Genomic DNA, 21077 nt, shown 5'->3' with positions numbered 1-21077 from the left:
GACAAATACCAAATGATTTCACTTATTTGTGGAATCTAAAAAAATAAAACAAAACAAAATGAACAAAATAGCAGCCGACTTGTGGACACTGAGAAGTGACTGGCGGTTACCGTGGGGGAGGGGTTAGGGGGTGGGTGGGTGGGGAGCGTGAGGTGGATAAAGAGGCACAAAAATTCTCAATCATAGTGTAAGCTGGTCACAGGGATGGTAGTGCAGCACGGAGAACACAGCCAATGATTTTGTAGCACCTGCCTGTGCTGATAGACAGTAATCTCATTAGTGGGGGTGAGGATTCAATAATGTGGGTAACCGGTGCACCACTGTGTTGTACTTTTGAAACTTACATAAGATTGTGTATCAACTATACTTCAATAAAATACAAGTAAATCAATAAGCGGGGCTCGTTGCTGCCTGAGGACTTCCTGCTGCCTCCGTTCCTTTGGCCAGCACACCTCCTCCAGATCCTTCCCAGGCTGGCTCCTTAAGTCTCAGCATAAAAACCACTTATTCTAAAAGAACGACATCTAAAGTCGGTATCCTCCACATTCCTACCAAGCTGCTCTATAACACCACCTTGTTTTATTTGCTTCCTATTCCTTAGTGCTACCTACAGTTATTTTATTTGCTTGCTTATTTGTTCAGTTATTTATTTCCTCAATGAGAGTCTAAGAGCACAGGAGACTATCTATCTTGCTCACTGCTGTGTTTGTTCATCTGGGCCTGAAGTAGTGCCTTGGCCATGGTGGGGTCACACTAAACAGTGACTGAATGAATGGATGGATACAAAGAAGCAAAGAGAGCAAAGCCAGAACCCTGACTCACACCGACAGGGCAAAGTACCCACAGCAAGGAAATGCCAGTTAGACAGTAACTGAGAACATGGTGGGAATAGCAACAGGCGCCGCTCAAAGGCACCTTCAGCCTGGGAGGGTTGTAACCATCATTCATGACTCACCTCTGGGAAGGAAGCCAAGCACAACGAATCCAGATCCTGGCTTCTGAGCGGAAATGGCATTTTAGCCACACGAGCAAGGGCTTGGATGTCTCAGGGAAAATGTGGGAGGGAAACTCATATAGGACCGGCCCTCCATCCCTTATACTCCATTCAGTCCTGTGTTGGGAAGCTTTGGGAGCACCCACCCTCAGTTCATCACCATCTCTTCGCCCTCTGAATATGGCCACATGGCAGTCAGTGTTATCCGGGAAGCCATTCCTCCAATTTCATAGAACACATTGAAGCTTTGAAGAAAATCCCACCAGAACGTGAGTGATCTCGTATTCATTCGCTACCACACATTGTTTCATGCTCCACCCTCACCCCACACTCCGATCCTGACATTAACACCTTCCTGGCAACTAGAGCCGCAGTAGCCTTGCCCCAGATGTGAATGTACAAGCTGTTGACACTTCACAACGCGGCATTTTAAATCATTAAAGACAAACCCAGGAAGGGTTTGGGGTTTATGCCCAATTGCCTATTGCTCAATGTCAACAACTGGGCAACTTAAGACTTCAAAGGATGTGAAACCTAATTCTGTGTGTTTATGAATCACTCTCCTTTCGAAGTAGACCTCAGCACATTACAGGGCTGCTAAGTAAGTTTGATGCTTTAACGTGAAAAATAAATTTCTGTTTTAAAAGGGAAAGAGTTTTTCCCTCTTTTTGATGAAAGGCATAAGTCTGTGCTTTGAAAACTGTTACCAGAGCAATCATGAACTCACTTTCATATTTGGGAAGTGGGGTAATGAACAACCAATAATGCTTAATAAGAGGCTGATTTGTGTGGTGTGTGGTACCTTCACCAGCCCATCGGCATTGTGGGGAGCAGGTGGGATGGCTTCATTTCTTCTGACCTGAAATCCAGCTTTGGGATGGGTCCCAAGAGCCGCTCGAGTGCCATAACCAATGCTTAGCATTAGAAACAGGAAACAGCAAACACAGAAATAATGGTTAAAGAAAAGGAAGAAACATGCCAATGATCGTCTTCTGAGAAGAGATTTACAGTGTTTATGAAGTGTCTTTTCTTTGTGGAGGGTATTTTTTTCTCTTACTACCTGATATTAGCAGTACTCACTTATCTAAAAGAACTTTATCAAAAATCTTCTCTCCTTTTGATAATCAAGACCGATGCTCATATCCAGAGAAGAAGTCTCGAGCAATTTTTCCAGTTTCAAAATTGGAACTGTCCTCTTCAGTCTTCCTGCTTTAGATTGGGGAAAAAAAATTCATAGAAGAGCTCTTTGTGGTTTTCAGTGGAAGTTTAGGACCTTGGTGAGGCTGAGAGAGGCTCCAAGAAGAGGAGAGGGGTTCTGCAGGCGGCGAGGAAGCATAGAAAGAACAGAAAAACAGGTGAGAAGAAAGTCAAGAAGAGTACAGATGCTCAGCAGAAGAGGAGACTCTCTGGGCCAAAGCAAAACAAAGCTGAAGAGGTTCACGTGTAGACGGCGTGGCTCCACTGACTGTGAGAAGCTGTGTAGCCGTAGCTGGGTTACAGGCTCAGGGAAAGGTACCCTGGGTGGAGGGGCTTTTCTGAGGTCACATCACCCTTAGCCATCTGTTTGCCTCCCCAACCAGACCCACCTCCACCCTCCTCTGTTCCTGAGGGGCTGACCTCTGTGGACCACACCACTTGGACCCCAGATCCTTGGCCAGTGGCTGGTTGGGTTCAGCCAGTGAGAGGCAGGCAAGAGCAGGGTATCAGAGGACGAAGGCGAGAGAGGACAGAGGATTGCTTCTGTCACTGCTCCCGCCACGTACCCAGCACTCACTTCATCCCACTGGACCACAGCTCCTTCCAGGTGGCCTCTCCTCCCCTGATCAGCTCTCCCTGGGCACCTGCAGGAAATATTTCCTCTTCTAGCCCTTCCAGGCTATAACCTTGTCCTGAGCACAGGTAGCGTTTCAAAAAGATCTCTCAAATGAATAAAAGAAAAGAAAGCAACAAACGTTCATTTCTGAATAACCAATGGGAGAGCATCCTATCATGTGCTCCCAACCTGTGCTCATTTCCCCCTGGATGAAAAACAAAGAATGGATGCCCATTTCCTACAGTGGCAGATAAACGGCATCATCATTATACAGTAGCTGCAAGTTAGCAAACTAATTCCCTTGTTTGAGTAAAGACAAAGCATTCTAGCAGACGAAAGCACTTTAAGCCCTAATACCCTTTCTAGAAATGACTTCTAAGAAAAAAGAAATGATTTTTGATGGGGGGAAAAAAAAGAAAACAACACTTAGAAATAAAGCAAAGGAGAAAACTGGAGCCCCAAACCAGAAGGTGTCGACTAGAAGCACTGCTCCACGGAGCTTCGGTGGGATCCCAGGCCGTCCTCTGAACCGACATACCAACTCATTGCTCACGCAGAGAAGCAATAGAAAGGGAAACAAAAAGACTTCTGAATTCCTCTGCTGAGCATTTTATCACCAAAGTATACGGGCCAAGGGTCGTCAAGCATACTGATTAGATATTTTCTCCCACACATTTTGGCCCATAGCCCAGTAACAAAACCCCTGAGTTCAATTATGGCCTAGGAATCATCGTCCCCAGCAGGGGTTATGATAAAATTGCTGGGTGAGCTCAGCAGGAGCTTTGTGTACACACACACACAAAACAAAATGAAGAAAACGATGTCCTTTTGTGGATGGGGCCAAAATTCCTTCTTCTGAGCACTTTATCACTGGATATATTACCTACTTTCCCCTCAACCACACCCTCAACTAATTCTGGATTTGAATACTGAGACTGACCACATAGATTTAGGGAATAGTTCATTACCCCATGCTGGCAATTTTGTGGAGAAATGAAACTAACCAATTAAAAAAAAAAACAGCCAATTGGCCAACAAGTTGAGAAAATGGAAGCGAAAGGGAAGGGAATAAATTGTTTCCTACTTTGGGAAACAATTTTGTGAAGTCCAAATGTGCCTTTAAGCTGATGACTCTTATATGTCAGAATAAACATCTGAAGGCTTGCAAAGACTGATTTGACAGTGATAATATTTCTCTTGAAGAAAAGGCTAATCAGAAACTGCTACAGGCAGGAATCTTTGAGGCTCACTTCCCAAAGACAGTTACCATCTGCAGTAAACTGAGATTGTGGGGTAACGTCATGTTGTTTCTATGCTATTTCTTAAGCACAGATTGGGATCATTACACAATATTACCCTGAAACACCTCAAGTAAGGAATGTGCTACACATGAAACTGGCTGCTCCGAGGAAATCCATGTAAGTACACTGTGTCCAGTCTCCAGAACATTCAGATTCCTTCTCAGTCTACCTGGGCCAACTCTATACTGTTTGTGTGGGGAGAGGAATTCATTCCTGACCTAAAGATGATCGGAAATATATGAGATGAACATTCCTGAGGTGTCTCATTCTCCTTAGCTACCAGCTTTGTACACAGACACAGATGATGCAGCTCTTTTCAAAACGTGCCCCCCAAGCACTGACCTCCATGACCTTCTGCTAAACTGCTTTCACAGGTACCATTTTTTCCCCTCTGAGCGTTCTTTGACTTCAGACACATATCGGCAATAATTAAAATGCACACAAGTTTCCTGTGGCTGAGAAATTAAAGGTACTAGTTTGGGCCCTCATTTCTTTCTCCTCTCTTCTGAAAGTGTCATAATCTTTCCAAAATCCCATGCTGCTAAAAACATTGCCAAGATACAATTTCTAAGATGAAATGTGACCCTGTTTCTACAATCTAACAACGCGCGGGCCACAAATAGTTAAAGACTGGCTTGACACAGCTTACCATCAACTTTTTAAAAATCACACATACACACGCACACGTGCACACACACATATGCATTCTCCTTTTCCTTGATAATGAATTTCTGGGCTGCTTATTTGTTGGGAAGAAAACAGCCAAAATCACCAGTCATACATTTTGACACTGAAAATACAGTTTAGTGCATTAAAAATAGCTAAAAGCATCAAGTCAACGAGAATCCAGAGAGGATGATGTATTGGAAAATGGGTGCATATAAAGGAAACACCTCCCCATGAAGCAGGTGCTTTCCGTAGCCTCATTTTACAGATGAGGGAATCAAGCCACAGCAGAAGGAATCTTCTGGAAGATAAGCAGCCGAGCTGGGGCCCAAACCCCACAGGCAATGCCCACATGATAATGCCTGCTCCAACCAAACAGCCCTAAGAGAGTTTAGGGCCATATACTACAGACCTGGCACTGTGTATGGTTATAAGACAGGTGCAAAAGCAGACACAGATGCTGCCTCCATGAAGCTTCCAGTCTGGTGGGAGAGAAGGACATTGATCAGACATCACCTGATCACGGGGGGCGCGTGGAGCCGCAAGTGCCTTGAACGGTGGCTTGGTTCCAGCTAGGAACGAGGGTCTTTGGTCATTAAGAGCTGCTCCTACAGAGACCCTCTGACCTGCTGCCCTCCTCTGAGGATGACGTTTCTAAGAACATCTTGCCCAAATTCACATATCATCTGAAGCTCACACTTCTCAGTTCAAAACTTCCCTTTCTGAGTCTCAGCGCACACACTGGGTCTTTCCATTTCTTCTGTGGTGTTTGGAGCAGGAGAAATTACTTCCCTCCCTTCACAAAGTCAGAAACAGCGTAGTATCCAGTCAGCCAGTTACGGAAGGGAACCACCTAAGTTTATCAAGTATATAACCTCAAGTACATAAACTCTGAAAATCTTGGGGGTTGCTGAGCTGTAGAGGAAACTGAGGGAGACGTTCAGCTATCAAAGGGGCCATAAAATGTACATGCCCATGAAGGTTATTCATCTGAGCTGCACGAGGACTGTGTGAATTAGGGTCACTGCTGTGTTTTTCACGGGGTCTACAAAAATGGCCGAGATTTGGAAAAAATCATTTCTAACATGTAAAAGCAACATCTAAAATCACATATAATAGATGTTGAATTAAATAGCTACAAAACACAAAACTATGTCAATAATAAACTGTTGCTCAAATTAGTGCATGCATATATACATATCTATGTGTGTATACATGTGAGTGTGCATGTACATATAAAGATATGATTTAGTGTGGGATACATTTGAGGTAAATCTGTTAGGATTTGTGGTAGAATATTCCAGAATATTCCAGAAACTTGATTTTGAGGAAAAGGAAATTATGAAGAATAGTTGGAGAGTAGTAAAGATTTAACTTCATTTTGGACTAGGCTCCTGCCATGCAACCCCAAGCAATTATGTTCTGTTTGCTATGCCTAAGAATTTTTTTTTTTCTTTTAATTAACTGTCTGAATCGAGTGGGCCATTTTTCATGTCAGTGGGTCCCTTGTATTCATGGCCCAGGTATTTATTGAGTGCCTACACTGTTGAATGATAGTCACATTCCTCTTCAAGATTTAGGCCAAATTCACATCTTCAAAGCACTCCTGGGTTCTGCTCTGGCACCAAGAGACAGAGACAAAATCAACAGTGTCTTCTTGCCTGACTCTGGCAAGAGACGACATGACTCCCTTCCTGGTAGGGGTGAGAAATGCTGTCCGATGAACCTGTTGACCTCAGCTCCCTGCATCTGGCCTGAGTGATTCAGAGGGAGATCTGCCCTGTCAGTTCTCCTAACTGGGTTTGGCGAGCCCGACAAACAGGCAGTTTGCCTTTTGATGTGTCTAGACACAGAAATGATTCAGAAGGTCCTTCTCATGCGTTCCTATAAGGAGTCCTGGAAACCCCAGGACAGGGGAAAGAGGGCTCTGGCTGGGATAAATGCTTTTCAGCTTCTCACCCTTTCTTTCCCTGAAGGAAATAAATGGTGAATCACCCTCTTGAGAGATCCTGTTCTTTCCTTCCTAATAAACAAAAATAAAACGTTCAAATGCCATTACCCAGTTCCCTCTAACAATACCTATTTCCCTATTTATGATGCCATGGGCCAGACATGTTTTACCATATCCTAAGAATAAATAAAGTGGTTTGCATAAGTACTCACACTTTTCCATGTCTTTTCTAGGTGTTTTCTAGACAGAGGTTCTTGAACTGGGTGGTGGTTAGGAGGTGGGCGCAGGGGAGATCTGTGAACCCCTGAAAGACCACCAAAATTCAGGTGCATATGCGCATGAGCATTTTCAGGCTAGGGTCCATAGCTGGGAGCTCAGAAGTTAAGAATCTGCTGGCTCTCTCAACTGGCTGAGCTGGTATTGCTCATACTTCTTGAATTTGCACTTGGGGCCAGGCATTGTTTAAGTATTCATTTAATCATCCCAATCAAGTGATGAGTTGCCACGGTTCTTTTCATCATCCCCATCTGACCAACCCCAAATTAACCAGCTGATAAAAGTGGCACCGCCAGACCTCAGACCCAGCCACTCTGGGTCTAGTATCCATGCTCCTGAGCCATGCACGGAGCTGCCTCATGGATCTGAGACACGTAAAGTGGCAAATTTATTCCGATTTCAGCTGCACCTCATCAGAGTGGGAAACAATGAAGAAAAAGGCAATCCAACAAAAAAAAACACTGAGTTATTTGGATTGGTTGTTGATTATCCTACCAGGATATTTAGCAAACTTTCCTGTGCATTATAGGCACGGCTTATGTAAAAACTCATGAGCTACAGTCACCTCCGAAATTCACCTCATACCTCCAGGAACTGTTTCTTCCCGTGGGTCTTCCACGCTCCCAGAGATTCTGTGTTTCCCCACCAAGTCCTTTCACAGAGAATATTCACAAGGATGCACACAACTAGTGACCTGGGGCCTTTATAGTCACACACACATTCACATTTAATGAGATCAACATTAATCAACATTGACCACTTTTCTTTCCCAATGTGATGCAGGAAGTAGACTCAGACTGTGAATTCTGTCCTATTTTTCCTAGTCACACTGTGCTGTGAGAGCTCCCTGTTTTTATTTTCACAACACCTTTCTGAGGGAGGTGCTTTATTAACCTATGTTTTGCAGTGAGGAACAGAGACAAATGAAATTGAGTAAGATGTCTAGAACCACACAGATAGGAAACCTCAAAGCCGAGAAATGAACTGGCCACATTAAATATTTGCTTACTATCTTGTGCCTTGGAATTACATGTGTGTGGTACAAGTGGAGCACGTTTGTGTGAGCAATTTGTAAGCCCAGATGTTTACAAGGAAAACTCAGATTTCTATTCCCAACTATTTGATAATAATGTGTTTTCTTATTCTAAAGTGTTCGAAACAAGGTAACTATTTTGGCATTTCTTTGAAAGATGATGACATCTGTTTAATGAGATCATTGGTTAGTATTTTTAAAGGAAATACATTTGTTTACTAAAGAGGAAAAATAGTCACTTGGGGAAATTCTTTTGTTTTAAATGAACGGCTTAACCCCAAACTGAAGTTCATGGGGTTTCTGACCCCTTTTCTGGATTTGCATGAAATCCAGGAGAAAGACTTACAATAATTGGGTGCTATGCTACTGTTTTTCTTGTTGTTGCCTTAAAGATGATCAAGTAGAGTCAAGAAACAGAATCAAGGCCACCAAAAAAATGGAATTAGTCTCCTGGTCAGTGTCTCATTCCAAGAGCAGAGGTGGAGATCGTTCCAGTGGCTGCTCAGTTAGGGGAAGGAATAGTATCAGAGCATTAAAGATTTACCAAATTGTAATTTTGTGTTTCTATTTTGGGGCTCTGCTGTGCAAAAAACCGTGTACTTTATTAACCTGGACTTTGAACATCCTCTCTCTAGTTTACTATAAAAAGAAGACTCTTTAATAAAAAATAGAGCTGGGATGGGAGTTTTAAAAGTTCTCTAGTTCTTAATAATTTTCCTTGTGGCTCCTGAATTTCTGGCTGAATGAGCATAAACCAGTAAATGGTAGGAAGGAAACAAAAGTGAACTATTATCTTTATTTAAGGTCCTTACTGAGAATGAAGAGGCAAGGAAATGATCACACCAAGGGCTTCTGACTAGAGAAAACAGTGCCTGCTTGGAAGAAAAATCATTTGATACGAAGTAAAGTGAGAACTATGTTGTCAGCAAATGGGCGAGGTGCTGGAAAATTCTTTAACAAAAAAGTCACAAACTGGCAGGTTTTGACCCAAATGTGGGCCTCAGAAATGCTTTGTTTGGCTTGCATGGCGTGTTACAAACTTTGAATTACTCAACAACTTTTTTCAATTGGGTAATTTCATCCTCAAATTTGGGATTTTTTACTTCTCTTCAAAAGTTATATCTGTCTACCATGGGCCTGCTTCCTGCCTGGCACAGTTGGCTACAGCTGGGTAACAAAAGTCCCTTTGGGCAGGCCAGGCCCACTCTAGTCTGCCCTAGTCTCTTCCATTCCCTGTTACACCCCACTGGGTCCAACTCACTCATTTAAATCCCCTGCCTTACCATCTATGCATTTGGGGACTTAGCATGTGCCATGGGCAAGTCCTTTATTTATTCCAGTCTCCATTTTATTTGCCTTTAAAAAAAATGTTGAAAAAGTAAAGGTCTCTTTAGTTCTCTTCAGCTGCAAAATTCTCTAAGGGAAGCACCTCCCTAACCCCCAGCCACATGGTATTTGAAAGTGGGCCTTTGGGAGATGATTAGGGTTAGGTGAGGTCATGCATGAGGATGTGATGGGATTGGCGCCTTTATGAGCAGAGGCTAGAGATTTTGTTCTCTCACCCTCCCTCTCTGCCATGTGAGCACATGGAAAGAAGGTGGCCGTCTGCAAGCTCCAAGGAGGGTCCTCACTGGCACCAGACCATGCAGACCCCTGATCTCAGACCTGCAGCCTCCAGAACTGTGAGAAATAAATGTCTGTTGTTCAAGCCACCCAGTTTATGATTTTTTTTTACAGCAGCCTGAGCAGACCAAGACTTATGTTCAAACACAGAAGAGTTTTCTTTGGTTATTAGCATTTGGTGCCCACTGCCTGGCATTTACCTAACTCGGGACTTCTCAGCCTTGACACTGTTGACGTCTGTAAGTTGACATATTTGTGCTGTAGTTACAGGGTCTGTCCTCTGCAGTGAGGGGTGTTTAGCCACCTCCCTGGCCTCTACCTGTTCAATACCAGAAGCATCCCCTCACATCCCCAGCGGTGACAAACAAAAATGTGTCTCCAGACATTGAGGCATGTGGTCTGGGGAGGGGGTGGGGGGAGCAGGGTTGCCCCTGTTTGAGAACCATTCATCCAACACAGTTCACGCCACAAAATACTCAACCTCAACAATCAACACAGCTCAGTGCCAGCAGCCATCTGTTTGTTCTTCACTTACCAGGAGGCCAAAGAGAAAAACTACTGTCCTGGGTAGACTGTGTTTCATTTTCCCACCTATTAGCACCAAGCATTCTCTCTGACATGTATTTTTAATTGAATCCTCTAGGAAGAAGCTCCCCTGACTTTGTAATTTTCCATGATTAGAAAGCAGTTATTCATTAAGATCTTGATTTGTGAATACAAAAGAGTCTCTTGTTTTTGCCTGGAGAGGCCCCCGTGTCCCCACCATCAGTGTAGAGTAATGACCCTGGGAGGAGCGCGTAGATCAGCCGGCCTCCCCGACATGCCCCCCACCCCATACAAGGACATCTCCCTGTCTTGTATGACTTTTAAACATGTCCTAGGATATAACACACCATCCCCACACTGCAGGCACTCAAACCCAGGTTGCTCCAGAGACAGTTTTTAAAAATCTTAAAAAATTACTGGAGGCACCTACACTGCTGGTGGGAATGTAAATTAGTTCAACCATTGTGGAAAGCAGTATGGAGGTTCCTCAAAATGCTCAAAATAGACTTACCATTTGACCCAGGAATTCCACTGCTAGGAATTTACCCTAAGAAAGCAGCACTCAAGTTTGAAAAAGACAGATGCACCCCTATGTTTATTGCAGCACTATTTACAATAGCCAAGAACTGGAAGCAACCTAAGTGTCCATCAGTAGATGAATGGATAAAGAAGAGGTGGTACATATACACAATGAAATATTATTCAGCCATAAGAAGAAAACAAATCCTACCATTTGCAACAACATGGATGGAGCTAGAGGGTATTATGCTCAGTGAAATAAGCCAGGCGGAGAAAGACAAGTACCAAATGATTTCACTCATCTGTGGAGTATAAGAACAAAGGAAAAACTGAAGGAACAAAACAGCAGCGGAATCACAGAACCCAAGAATGGACTAACAGTTACCAAAGGGAAAGGGACTGGGGAGGATGGGTGGGTAGGGAGGGATAAGGGGGGGGAGAAGAAAGGGGGTATTATGATTAGCATGCATAATGGGGGGGTGGGAGAAAGGGGAGGGCTGTACAACACAGAGAAGACAGGTAGTGATTCTACAACATTTTGCTATGCTGATGGACAGTGACTGTAAAGGAGTTTTTGGGGGGGACCTGGTATAGGGGAGAGCCTAGTAAACATAATATTCTTCATGTAATTGTAGATTAATGATAACAAAAAAAATAAAAATAAAATAAAACAAAATTTAAAAAAAAGAAAGAAAAGGGGGATTACTCCCTGATAGGATAAAACTAACTACAAATCACCAATTAATGCATGCTTTAAATATCCTTAATTTTGATCATTTAAAGGGTGTCAGATGATCAGCTATGGAAGTACATTTTTCTGATAATATTCCTTTCTCTTAAAAAAAAAAAAGCAGTTCCTGTGTGGTGATCTCCAATAAGTTCTTCACAATGGTATAAAGGGCATATCAAAGGCTGGGCAAAGGGTTTGTTTGTGATTACACAGAGGATCAAAGCCTAATTTGGCTACACAGAAAACGAATTAAGATATGATATGAAGAAGAACTTCCAACATCAACATCCTCTGGAAGAGTCATTCCAGAAGATGAACATCAAAAAACTTCAACAAAGATCCTGGCGCTGTTGCAGTTGTAGCTGCATTCATCCCACCAGTTCCTGGAGTTGCCATTGGAATGAGGAAGGAGATATCTAAGCTGGCCTGTGCATACAGTAAAACAACAAATTTGACTGGATCTATACTGTCAGAACTCAACCAAGAATTAGGAGAAGTGCAAGTTGCAGTGCTCCAAAATCTTGTGACTATAGACTATCTACTGTTAAAAGAACATATGGGATGTGAACAGTTCCCAGGAATGTGTTGTTTTAATATGTCTGATTTTTCTCAAACTATTCAAATTCAGTTAGACAATATTCATCATATCATTGATAAGTTTTCACAAATGCCTAGGATGCCTAACTGGTTTTCTTGGTTTCACTGGAGATGGTGGGTAATTGTAGGTCTGCTTTGGTTATGTAGCTATACTCCTATTATGTTAATGTGTGCATGCAATTTAATTAGTAGTTTAAAACCTATACATGCTTATGTTACTCTACAAGAAGATATGTCAAAGAAATAATCAATCTTCCCATGTTTTCTTCCATCTGCTACTTCTATAGCTTTTCTTCTTCCTTCCTAATTACAACCCTTAAGTAGAATTCGTGCCTCATATCGAAATTACCGAGTATCATAATTCTTCCAAGTGGTAAAGACACCTCAAGACAAATGCTGGGCATAGAAGCTACAGGGCATAAATCTGCAAAGAAGTAAAAAGCTAACCTTTTCAAACAATATTGCTTCTCTCTCACTTACCAACTTTACATTTCCCTGTATGGCCCTGGAAGATGACTGGTTAGCCAGAGACGGGTAAGATTCCTCAAGGGAGGAACAACCTAAGACAGGCACAGTCGCAGGGGGGCCATCAGGTGAGAAAATGGGGAGCAGCAGAGGTGAGGCTTAGAACCTCACCCCCCCTGTTCTGAGAGAAATCTTCTGCATCCGTGGACGTTTTGTTGCCCTTGTCTAGCTTGGATAAATACTTAGTCTATAGGCACACACCTGATCATCTACATTTGCCCTCTTACAGCACTAAACTATGTTTTCTACCTTTATCTTGCATCTACCTATCACTTCAGCATTTTATTAAAAATAACAATAATAATAACAATAATAGTAATAATAATAATAAGGGAGAAATGTGGGATTCACATATAAATCAAATATAAAAATCAAACGAATAATCATATTTGACCTGATTGTTTATAGTTCATGATGCATGATCAAAACTGAAAGTTTCTGTGATGACTGCCCTTGCACTGTTCACCATGTAAGAACTTATTCGCCATGTAAGAACTTGTTCGTTATGCTTCAGAAGATTGGGAACTGTTGAGAACTAGTCTTGGGGTTGATTAATGATTGTGCATTGAGTCCCCTATACAGAATTTTATTGTTAACAATCATATGATCAATAAACATGAGAGATGCCCTCTCAAAAAAAAAAAAAGTGAAAAAAATAACTGGAGGCAGTATAGCAGAGCAGTTGGGGGCTCACCTCCCTGGTTGAAAAGATGAACAAACAGGGAGATAGCCTTGACCTCTGCTCTCAACCTTCCAGTGGCTTCCCCATCAAATGAGAACAGTGAAGTACTTACTCAGCAGGATGGTTTAAGTGCTAAATTAGGCATGCAATGCAGTTAGCAAGACCTTTGAATATGGGCTAATCATGATAAGGGGAGCAATAATAACAACCCCTATTTACTGAGTACTTCCTATGCGCTAAACTCTATGACCTGCTTTACGTGCATGACAATGTGTAACTCTCACAACAGCACTATGCAGTGGCTACTGTTATTACCGTGCTCATTGTATGAGAGCCAGAAAGACTCAGAGACATTAGGAATTTTCCCAAGGTCACACAGTAGCTAAGTGTTGGAGCCAGAATTCGAATCTAACACAGTTCTACATTAGATAAAAATTAGATAAACATTAGATAAAAATCTAATGTTTGCCATCCTAACCACAACTGCTGCTGACTCACTCAAAGTTCATGAAAACCTTCTCAAGTGGATGCTATTTAGAGCCCCATTTTACAGAGAAAACCGAGAATGGAAAATTTCATCAACTCATCCCTGCTTGCCTAAGTCAGGCAGTCACCTATCCAGGGTGCCAGGAACTATGCAGAGTCCTCTGTGCTTGGTCCCACTAGATGATCACTCCACAGTATCAATCAGGACACCAAGACTTGAAGCCACACCATGATCAATTGCTTCTGGTTTCACAGAAATTGCACAGTGTCATTGAGAGTCAACTCTGGTCCCAGCCAACCACAGAGCCCGGGCCCTTCCCTGTCACAGAACCCTGGAGGCTTCCTTCCCTGTCCCAACGGCCTCTTCTCAAGTGACACTTCCCCACCTCTTTCATGTCTCTTCTTCCCATAAATCCAAAAAATTAGGAGCCTCTTAGGTCTAGCCTCAAACTGGGACTAAACTTTAATCTCAAGAACCCATTTAAAGGTCACAGCTGCCAAACAGAGAAGCTGGGGGTCTGGCAATGATTGCCCGCTGAGCTTCCTCACGCCACGACTCGCTGCCAAGTCATTCAGTTCACATGTTGCAAAATCAAATCAGAGACATTTTCTTCTATCCCTTCTGGGCAAACAATTAAAAAAGTGCTCTCGCACTAAGTATCTATAGAACTCAAAAAGAACTGTGCTCATTCTTTTGAAAAGTCCTGTGCATTTAGATGAGAGGTATTGGTACCAGTAGAGCTAAGGGATCAGTCAGTTAGTTATATTTACAAATTCATCTGTAAACATTTAATAGTTTTTCCCTAAAACAGAAAAGTTCAAGGCACTCCAAGGTTGATCATCAAATTTAATCTGTATCATTTAGTGTCTATTCGAGGCAGCAGAACCATGATGAGTGAGGTAGAAAAGGGATTTATTATGGGATTAGAACTTATAGAATTGTGGGATCTCAGTAAGGACTCTCAGTTCGGTTGCTCCTGGTGTTGGCACGGGTCCTGAAGTAGCAGATCTGGCAGTTGGCAAGAGGGGCATGAAGTAGGGGAGGCGACGGACAGCCTGAAATGCCCAAAATATACTAGAACTTTGTCTTGTCCCACTGTCTCTGATCTCAGTGACATGTGTGACCTGCAGGAGCCGTTGTCCCATCTCACCGTGGAGTTACGCACATGCCTGGACCAGGCTGTCCGACTAGAATGAGCTGACGGGCAGGGCTGGAGGAGACGCTGTCCCAGGCCAGGGTAAGCCAGCAGACCAGTGACAGCTCGTGTGAGCTGCAAACGTGTCGGCACTACACTGACCTTCAGTGTTTAAAAATGCTGCTCCTTCACTTCCATCTTCTAAATCATGTCCAAAGACCTCTTGTCGGCAGCTCTGCTCTGGAAATACACAGGCAAGCAAGTCTGGGGAACTGTCCTATGTAAGTTAAATTGACACAGTGAGAATCCACCATCCATCTGATGAATTTCTGTATTTGAAAATTAAAAATAATGGGAGCCGATGTGTCATCTCATCCAATCATCCATTCACTCATGCAACAAATACTGAGCATCCCTTAATAGGCATGGAGGAGGCACGGGAACAGAACGAGGCTGCAGTTCTCCTGAGCCCAATTCTTCCACCTGGAGGCTGGTCCCCAGCCTGGAAAGCTTCTGTGGTCTGGTCCCGGCCACCTCTGGGCCCCTCCTCCGGCCAGCACCTTCTGTTCCACATCACCAGCGGCCTCCGTGCTTCTCAGACGCACCCAGCAGGGCCCTACCTCCGGGTCTGTGTGCCCGCTGTCCCCTCTGCCTGGACCACTCTCCCCGGGGCCCCACGGCACTGGGCCTCCCTGGGTTTTAACCTCTACCCAGACAGCACCCCCTGAACACAGTCTTCTGTGTCCCCCTACCTGGGGCCCCCAGGACACTCTCCCTGCTGACCAGCTTCATGTCGCATCGTGGCATTATCACAATCTGACTCACTATAAATCTGTTCATTTGCTTTCTCTTGGTCTCCCCCATGGTGAATGACACTCCAGGAGGGCAGGGACCCGGTTTTATCTAGAGTGACTTTGTTCCTGCCGGACTCTGTTCCATTTCCTTGTTCTATTTCCTGCACAGCACTTACCATGAACTGAATCGACTTAATACTCACAGCATTTACTTAGCTGCTGCCTGTCTGTCCCCACTAGAAGGAGAGACTGGCCTGGAGGGTGGGGGGTGGGGGCAGAGCATGGGGGGTGAGGGGTAAGGGCCAGGGTTTGGCTTTCTAGGTTCTAAGGCAGAGGCTGGCCAACACTCTACGGAAGAAGGGCCCTCGCTGAGACAGGGGGTCTCTGAAGCAAGCTTTGTGCTCAAGGAATTGCACCTTAAAAATGTCAAAGACCCACTTAACCAAGCAATCAAAATTCACATCTCCAATCAGGGGACAATCATACATCACGTGCTTTCTGGTATGATGCATTGATAGAAACACACCACTTACTGGGTGTTTCTGTCAAAATGTTTAATCCAATCAGGAGGCAGCAATCAGGAAAACACACCCAAAATGAGTTGTTCTACAAACAGCTGGCTTATGCTCTTCAAAACTGTCAGGGTCTGAAAAGACTAAGTAGGGCCTCTTACAAGTAGAGAGTTGTTCTAGCATACAGGGAACTAAAGAGACATGACAAGACAATAAGTGACTCTGGATCCTAGATCAGAAATGATAGCATTTGGAGTTGGGGGCAACTGGGAAGATCTGAATATGGACGGTACTGATGATAACATTGTATCACTGTTATATTTTCCAAATTTGGTAATTGCATGTGCCTATGTAAGAGAATGACCTTATTCTCAGTTGACTCTTGCTGAGGCTTTAGGAGAAAAAGGGCATGCTGTGTGCAATTTGCTCTCAAATAGTTCAGCAGGAAAAAAATAAATGTATATATTTATTATGTATTGTACATATTACATAATCTATAGCATGTTTCATAAAGAGAGAGAAGGCATATGTGGCATAACATTAACCATGTGAAAAATGTGGGTGAAAGTAAAAAGATATTTTTGGTGCTATTCTTCCAGTGTTTCTGTCATTTGAGATTTTCAAAATGAAAAGTTTAAAAATTTTTTCAAAGCACCAAGGTGGATGGATGGATAAAGAATATGTGGTAGATGCATGAATTGAAACATCATTCACCCTTAAAAAAGGAGGAAATCTTGCAGTATGCCACAACATGTACGGAACTTGAGGATGTTTTACTAAGTGAAATAGGCCAGTCACAGAAGGACAGATACTGCAGGACCCACTTACATAAGGTATCTAAACCAGCCCAACTCATAGAAGCAAAGAAGACAGTGGTGGCAGCCAGGTGCTGGGGGAGGGGAAATGCAGGGTTGCTAATCAACTGGCATAAAATTCCAGACATGTTTGATGATAAGGTCTAAAGATCTGCTGTACCACACTGTGCCCAGAGATAATACCGTATTATACGTTTAACATATTAAGAGGGTGGCTCTCTTCCTAAGTGTTCTTATCACAATAAAATTAAAAAAAAATTTTACAGCCGACCCACCACAAACCCATCTACCCAGCAAATTGTTTGTGTTTCCACCTGGCTTCCCTGGAATACAGGCTCTCTGAGGGACACACAGCCCTCACTGTCTCTGCTGAGCCATTTCACTCTTATCCATGGTTAGACATGTCACATTTCAGGGTCCTGACTTGGAAACTTACAAGATATTATATGCCAAGTTGTTTACTGTAGATTTAATGCATTTATTTTAATGCAATGCTGCACTTGTTCACACACACACACACAGGCACAGTTGACCCACAGGATTTGCCCAGGTTGACACCATGTCATCCATGAACTCGATGCCTTGCCTGCCCCCATTGTCCACCTCACCTTCCCTTGGTGAAGTCATACTTCAACCAGAAAGTCACCAACCACCTTGCCTCCGGAGGCCAGTAAGAACTCCGCAAGCACCCGGCTCCCTCAGTGAGTCTTATCTGCAGTGTTGACTAGGTGAGGCGAGCAGCAGCAACGCTGACAGGTGTCAGGGAGGGACGCTGCTCAGCGAGCCTGTTGCTCTTGCCAACCACCACCCCTCCGGGGCCTTCTCCTTCAAGGCCATGGCACGTGGAGGAGCCGCTGCCACAACAGCTCCTGGAGCTTACACAGACCAAGTGCAAGCTGCATGGAATAAAAAGTCAACCCTGACCCCAGCTCGCACTTTTTGACCCTCATCGGAAGGAACACAGGCTGGAGCACTAAGCACTAAAATGCATAAACCCAAAGGCTTTTCACGGAAGGTTCATCGCAGGAAGAAAATGCTCTTCCAAAAAATGCCTATCTAAGAATAAGGTGCTAAGGGCACTGAAGCTCTACAACAGACAAAAAGAAAATGGAATGAGGGCAGATGAAACGTGATAAAATAGAATTATGACATACCTCAAGCATACAGAAAGAAACACCACCCAACTTTGGCAGATTCTAACACTGGTCATTCACGTGCCAATACTTCATAAGAAGTAAAAGATTACAGATCTGGTTGGATTGCTCTGATTTCTTTTCAGCCAATTTGGTCCCATCCTTCCTTTTCCAGAAATAATGGCTATTCTTAATTTCTGACTTTGGTATTCATTATCTCCAAGTATGTCTTACGTGATTGTTATACAGGAACATTCATAATCAATAGGTGGTATTGTGTGTAGGCTTCATTCAGCACATATCTCCCTGTGATTTACTTTTTATTCAATGTTATGCTTCTGCAATCTTACCTTGTTGGAACTAAGAGCTCCGAGTCACTCATTTTTAGCTTAGCCATAATATTCCATGGAATTACTTTGTCCCAATTGATTTGCCCACCATCTTGTTGCTGGACCTTGAGTTTATTTCTGTGTTTTACTCTTTCACATCCTCCTGACATCAGTATCCCCGCCCACAGCTCCTGTGCACGTGCGGAGGGCTCCTCCATGGACACGTGGGACTGGCAGGCCACAGGGATGGGTACCCCCATCCTTAGGAGGGCTGGCCAAGCTGCTCTCCCAGATAGCAGCTGCCCTTTATGGCTCCCACCAGCTCTCAGAAAAAGTTCCCACAGTTGTACAGTCAATGCAATTTTATTCTGAGTTTTTAGTTCACTTAAAATTCTTAACGAACCATCTTAATAATTAATACAAAAACTGTATAAGCTTCACATAACTTTGATCCCTTATCTCACATATACCTAATGATACATACATTTTTTACCAAAAGCACCTGCCTCTGACATAGAATAATAGCCTTCTAACACATATGTCAATATAGTAATAAGAAGTGATTAAAAAATAATAGCTAACATATACTGAATACTGACTATATGTCATGACCTTTCTGATTCCATAAATATAGTTCACAATCATCCTGTTGTTTAGATACTTTTATTACTTTATTCCAGTGTTGCGAGGAGCTAATAAAGCTTAAAGCAGATAAGCAACTTGGCCAGGCCCAGGGCTAGGATTGGGTGACTGCAGGATCTGGACTGACCCCCTGTAAGCTGCGTAACACTGGAAAACTTACTTAGTTACCCTTACTCCTTTCCTCACCTGTAAAAATGGAAAATAATAAGGCTTGTCTTATAAGGATGGGGCTGATGGTACAGTAAGACCAGAACAGTAAGGAGCATGTGGTGAACACTTTAGAAATTATTAGCTACCATTTTTCTGTTTATTTGTTCTATTATTAAGAATATTATGGATAAAGATAATGTTAAAATGAAAGACTAAAATTGGAGACCTTTGCTGTCAAAGATGTCATGTTCTAAGGGTTTCAAATGATGCTGTCGCCGAGTGATCTGTGTTCCTTAATACGCTCAAGACGGTGCTCACGTTGAGATTCGCTTGTAACCGTCTTCACCAGTTTTTCCAAATACCATTCTCACCTGCCCCTTCATTCCAAAGCCAAGCACAATCCTTTAAAATCCGTGGGAGCAAGTGATACACTTGGATGTGTATATTCAGTTTAAAAGAGGGCACATGGCCAAATACTTAGATGTGCCGCCAGAGAGAAAAGGTACATACAGAGGCTTTGCCTCCTCAACAGCCTAAGTCATAAGGAGAAAAACTTTGTTGCTGTCCTCTAAAAAGCAGCCATCCGCATGACCCTAATATTAAAATCATAGAATTTCACCTCTAGAAGAGCTTCAGAGATGACAGAGTAAAATGGTTCCAAAGGGTCTTTCAAATAAGTTTGGGGGATGCAGTCTACCACACCCCATTTGGGAGACCTGCCTCATACATGGGCACCTTAAAGCTCTGAAAAAATCCCATCATGCTGTGAAAATCTGCTTAATTCACTTACCACCTTGTCTGCCTAAATAATTGGGTCACGGCATACTTTCCTTGCTAAGGCCTCTGTTCCCATCCTTAGGAATTGATACCCCACAGCCCTCACTCACCTTAGGGGTCACTGATCTAAGGAATCTTCATTTACACAATGAAAACACGGAGGCCCAGCGGCTAGTGTGCAGACAGTGGACAGGGCTCTCCAGCATGGCGTTTAATGCTTTCTCCATGACCCCCACACGTTTCCCTTTCTTAGAAAGAAGAGCTACCTACCTGACACTCCCCTTCCCACTGCCCAGAAAAAGACAAGCCACATTTCTTACAGAACTCAGCATCTGTGCTTGGAGGCAATAGATGCCTCCTTCCTCTTCTACACTAAGGATGATATTCTAGTCATCATCTGTTGAGTACCTACTAAGCACAGAGCCAAATGACTTCAATCACTACTTTAATTATTACAGTCTACAGGTTATTATCCCCATTTGACAGATGAGACAACTGAGGTTTAATGGGAATACCAGCAGCGCTGGCATCTGCCTCTTTGAAAGCCTGCTCTTTCCATGTATGGCAGTAAATTAACTTAGCCTGCTTATCAGTGATGGTCAGGAAGGTTTACAGCGGGACTCTAGAGGCACAAAGAACTTGACAATTGTTTACTAGTTATTCTGCCAAACAAAAAGAGAATCATCTCGATCTAAAGGTGACATAAAGGCTCAGAGAGAGTAATTCTGAGGTTTCGGGAAAGTAAAGGCACAGTCTGCCTCTTCCTCAAAAGTGCTGCTTTTCCAGCATGACGAGGAGCACCGAAGCTGTAGCGCGGCCATCTGCTTGGCCAGTCCTTAGCGTCATAAAGAAGCAACCGGAGTTTGGTGTTAGGTCTAGACTTACATCCTGGTGCCACTGCGTCCTAGCTGTGTGCCCTCAGGTGAGTCACAGAACCTCTCTGAGATTCAGTTTCATCTGCAAAGGAGCACCCAACACAATGCTTGGCACATAAATGACCTTCAATAAATGGTAGTTGTTTCTATTTTTGTGTCCCTGGTGATCTGT

Source organism: Manis pentadactyla, chromosome 5 (genome assembly GCF_030020395.1).
Source record: "Manis pentadactyla isolate mManPen7 chromosome 5, mManPen7.hap1, whole genome shotgun sequence".
In the NCBI taxonomy this organism is placed as follows: Eukaryota; Metazoa; Chordata; class Mammalia; order Pholidota; family Manidae; genus Manis; species Manis pentadactyla.
The sequence above is the reverse complement of the archived record's forward strand: the minus strand, read 5'-3'. Positions refer to the sequence as shown.